This window comes from Arachis duranensis, chromosome 10, assembly GCF_000817695.3.
Source record: "Arachis duranensis cultivar V14167 chromosome 10, aradu.V14167.gnm2.J7QH, whole genome shotgun sequence".
NCBI lineage: Eukaryota > Viridiplantae > Streptophyta > Magnoliopsida > Fabales > Fabaceae > Arachis > Arachis duranensis.
The window spans coordinates 5,853,577-5,859,238 of record NC_029781.3 but is presented as its reverse complement, the minus strand read 5'-3'; positions in this window follow the sequence as shown (position 1 = coordinate 5,859,238).

Sequence of the window (5,662 nt, the reverse complement as noted above, 5' to 3'; positions counted from 1 at the left end):
CAAGAATGATATAAAATATATTAATTTATTATCTTTAAACATAATGTCTATATTTATGTCTTTTATGTCAAATATAATTTTATATCTTTATGTGTTTATTTTAGTGTCTTATATACTTATAAATAAACACAATTAAAAGTTTAGACCAAATCTCAAAAGCTGTATTTAAAAAAGAAATTGAGACTAAAAATTAGAAATTGAGAGGTAGAGACAAAGACTAATTTAAGTTTTTATATTGTATTTGATGTAAAATGTGTATTAGATTGAGTTATATTTCAGTATGATATTTAGTTTATAATAAATATAAAAATTAAAGATTAAATTTAAAATTCAAAAAGTTAAATAAAATTTTTTTTTAATATTTTAAAATTTAGTCCATGTATATATCTTCATTTTTTACAAATATCAAAAAAATTAAAATTTTATATTTTAAAATTGACAAAATTCTAATTCTAATCTCTAATTACTAAACATAATACTCAATCCCAATTCTTTAGTCTCATTATCAGTTTCAAAAAATAAACGGAGCCAACATGTCCAAGTTTGATAGATTAAATACTGAACCATTGTATATATATGATTATTATTTTGTACCTCTTCAGTAATTATTATTACCGTATATAGTACATTAAATTCAGTCACTCTTTTTACTCATTCATTAAAAAATAGTTACGCGTAAGTGTCAATGAAAAAGTAATGTTAGGAAGCCAGTAACATTTATAATTAGTAGTCATCAATTAGTCATCAATAATGATTTGATAGTGTGAGATTCGTGTGAGATTTTATTCAATAACTCACTTTTTTTATCAATTACATGCTGATGAAAATGCAATAAAATTACTAGTTCCTAGACTTTTTCTTAATGAAATATATAGTTAGTACTATTTGTCACTTAGAAAGAATAGACAATAATGGCTTTCAGAATTCAGAAATAGCAATGAATGTCTCTATCATCCCTCTGAAAAAAATAATATTAAAATGGTCCAAGAAAATTAAGTTACGTCCAAGAGGCGATATAAGATAGAGCTACCACTATGATGTTGAGATAGATGCATGGAACTCTTAACTACATCCGTGATTTACGTTCATGCTAAGTGTATCTCTCTCTTCTTTATATAATAATAAAAAAAATTAAAATTCTATCATTGGTACATTACATACAAATTCTTGCAGATCAATTTTCGTATTATAATTTGAAAATATTTAATAACAAAAAGAGATTAGTAAAAAATAACTAAAATTTATTTTATTTAATATTTATTTATTTTAATAATAATTAATAAATATTAAATAAAATAAATTCTAATTTTTTTGTCTCTCTGCTATATTACTAATTATAATATAATGTATAGATCAACAAATGACTGGAAATCTTCTTTGTTATTATATATACCTTGATGTAGATAAGTTACCGAAGTCAACACCATCATATTCTTCTCGCTTTGTAATCATATAATAGTCGCGTAAACAAGCACTTTTTAATTGCAATTAGTCGGGAAACATATGACTTTGTCTTCAAGTAACAGCCTCCAAACCGTTGGCTATATTCTGGTTTCGTATATGTTCGTCTTAGCTCTTATGTGGGTTACAACTTATAATTAGTTAAAATGTTAAAATTTGAAAGAATATAAACAAACTATATATGGACAAGTTGTGTATTAGAAAAAGAGTTTTTAAAATGATAATATTAATAAAGTAGTAAAGTGATATTTTAATCATTTTTAAATTTATAATATTTATTATTTATAAATTTTACTATCTTAATTTAAAAAAGATTAATAATGTATTTTTTTTTTCTAAAATAACAATATAACTTTAGAATAGTTGGATTCTTATGTATTAACATATTTTAGTACATCCATTTACTACTTCTCACACGTTACTAGTATTCTAATAACGTAAACTTTCATGTTCACCGAGTGGAACTTGGAAGCAAATTTTACATCGGCAATTACAGGTTTACAGCGGGAAGCTAGCTAGAAAGAGATATCGCCTGCTGTTTCATATTTTTTTTCTTTAATTTTTCAAAAAAAATATTAAAAAATACTACATTCACATAAAAAAAATTAGTCACTAAATAATTAGCTATGATATATGTTCCATAATCCTTATACTAATTAAGGAAAGAATTAGATAAAATATTAAGAGTCAAAAATATTTATACAATAAAATAAGACTAAAATAAAATTTTAAAGGAGCCAAGCTGAAATTTACATATAAGAGTAAATTATCATTTCTACTCATAAAAGTTGAAAACGTTGACATATCTACTCGTAAAAGAAAGAAATTATCATTTGTACCCATGAAATATGAAATATGGGTTCCGCACAACAAAATTATCCAGACACTAAAAAATTACTTAAAAGATCTAAATTACCCTTATCTTTACCACCACTTTTCTAATCTCAAATCCCACCACCACCCAGACTCTTCTTTACCACCACTCTCATCCCCAACTACTATCATCACTGCCGCCATAAAAAATTTGCAAGCTTCCCAGACGACCTCCCTCCACGCAGTCTCCGCTCTCTTGGCCCTCCCTTCCTCCTCCCTCCTCGACGCAATCACCAAATTGCGCACTACCGTTACCGTCGTAGCCGCAGCCATAACCATCTCCCCGCGCCTCCAGCTGTGCACCCTATAACTCTCCATCGGCGTGTCCCTCGACCGCCTCCCCTCTTTCAAACCCTCATTGACCTCCTTCACTGCCGACAACGACGGACCTCCGGTGTCGAACTCCCTCATGGCGGCTATAAAATGCTCCCAGGAGAACCAACATATTGAGATCTGTTCCCAAATATGAAAATGGATTGGAATCTGTATCCTATGATCGTCACATCTGCTACCCCTTCAATGGAAGGATTCTACCCTAAATTCAGGTGCGTCTCTTTCTTTTCTTGGAGTTACAACAAGACATGGTTGAAGTTTGTACTTATTCTGTGTTTGCTTGAAATAATCGTTGTTTCTGGAATGTTTGTCGGAGGCATGGGAGGCATTTTGAGTGATGGTGGTAGTTAGGGTTTAGGGTGGTGGTGAGGAAGAATTTCGATGGTGGGTTTGGGATTGGAAAAGTGGTAGTGTGGAGTAAGTGGTGGTGGTAGGATAATTTGGAAAATTCAAATAATTTTTTTTGGATTTGGATAGTTTTGTTAGCAAAAGTTTATGTTTTATGGGTACAAATAGTAATTTCCTTCTTTTATGGGTAGATATGTCAGCGTTTTCAACTTTCGTGGGTACAAATGGTAGTTTACTTTTACATATATTTTATATGTAAAAAAATAAAATTAGGGGAATCATTATCCCCCTTTCCCACTATATGGCTCCGCCACTACTTTATACTTCGGCCTAATAACATTATACCTCGAATTTTACTCCACCTATTCCAAAATAATGGCCTATTTTCAAACTATTTGCCCGTATCTCGGACTATCCCCAAAGCTCAGACATAGTACTACAATGTCTGTTAATTTATACAACAATAAATAGTAGTATCTGCTCAACGATAAGGCAGGCTGAGAACACAATGAGCAATCACAATACTTTCGTTTTGTTTTGTCCTTTAATAGATATATCACTAACTTAAAAGTTGGAGACCTTTTTGTAGGTTTCACGTCCAATCCAAGTTCTCAGGATCTCTCACCCCTACTGATCGAGAAGCTAGACGCATTCACGACATAACAGCGACGAGTTATAACCTGAAGAGTATCCATGATAGAATATTTAGCGCCCACAGTGGGGCCAATTTCTAATATCACGTAGCACCCTGCAATCCCTTTTTCTATGTTGTTCCTATCTCCTTTTGCAGGATTCCAAATACGGCCGATGACGCATTGCCGCCACCTCCTCCCACTCATGCCGAGCTAGTGGCAATAAGTGTTGCCCTTCAAGCGGAAGTTAAAAAAAATGTCCGAGCTTCTGATTGGTAAGACAGACAAAGAAGATGGTGATAAAAAGACTACAAGCAAGCAAAATCCTAAAGACAAACGTCATTTTGAAACAAATACGGCGATGGAAGTCACCTCTCGAAGTTCAACAAGAAGAGAACAAACTCTTTCTCTGACGAAATCATGAACTTCCAAATGTCAAAGAACTTTACACTTCCAACCACATTAAAATCTAATGAGGGCTTTGGTGACCCCAAAATTCACGTTATTAAATTTGAATCTATGATTTTTTAAATGGTATTTTTTATCCAATCTTATGCCATTCGTTTCTGACTTTTTTGGATGGAGCTGCCTTATACTCTCTGTAGGTTTTCTATTCTCTCTGTAGGTTCAATTTTCAGCTTTGACGAATTTGCTGATCTATTTGTTAACCATTTTGTAGCCTCAAAGATCTACATCCATGACTCTAATTTTCTTAGCACCATCAAGCAAGGATAATATGAAAGTCTCAAGGACTAAATGACACAATTTGTAAAAGTTGCAATAAAAATCCCCAAACTCAGTCCTGATGTACATCTTCATGTGATAAAAAACAGGCTGCCTCCAGGGAGATTCCAGAAGACTATTGCTGTCACTAAACCTAAAACATTGACCGAATTCAAATTTAGAGAACTTGGGGGCTCAGGGATACATCACTAATCCGAGGTATATACAGTTGTAAGAAAAGCTCAACTTGCAAACAAGAGGTTAGCAAGTTAAGTTTAGAGGCTGTGTTCCATAACCCTTATACTTCGACCTAATAATGTTATACATCGGATTCTACTCCACCTATTCCAAAATAACAGCCCATTTTCAAACTATTCGTCCGTATCTCGAATTATCCCTAAAGCTCGGACATAATACTACAACGTCTGTTACTTTATATAACAATAAATAACAGCATCTGCTCAACGATAAGGCAGGCCGAAAACATAGTAAGCAATCACAATACTTTCTTTCTGTTTTATGTTTTAATAAATATATCACTAACTTGGATATCAGAATCTTTTTGCAGATTCTACGTCCAGTTCGAGTTCTGAGAGTCTCTCATCTCTACTGATCGAGAAGCTGAAAGCATTCACGGCATAGCAGCAACGAGTTATAGTTTAAAGAGTATCTTTGGTAGAACAAATATTTATTTTGTTTGATTTATTTTCAAATTGTATTTTTTATTTCAATATGTAATATATACTAATAATTATTTTAGTGTTTAATTTTTTGTATACATATAATATATATTATAAAAAAATTGACCCAGCACGTGTATAATTTTAGTGTTTCATTTTTAATATGCTAATAATATGAAAAAAATTATTCTCAACATCTCCTCATTATATAATTTCCCTTCAACCGATCTAGTCTGCTACTCTATGATATCGCCTTCGGTATTAGCAATCTCAATACTTTATATTAATAACATCTTCTTAATTATATGTTTGAATGCTAGCACAAAGATTTAGTCATTAATTTCTAACCATATACGATACGTAGGTTTCAATGTAAGCTAGAGGATTCTTTCCACTTTATTTGTTCAGGTTTGAATAAAATTCATTAGCTAGCTAAAATTTAAGAAATATAAAAAATTTAAAAACTTTAGGTGATCAATAGGAATTCTTTAGTAATTTAGCTATCAATTATTTTTTAATTTTTTTTCTCGTTTATAAAAGGAAAAAATAATATTTGGTTATTAATAATATTTTTTTCGGTTTTTTTTCTTGGTCATATGGTATGACTACTTA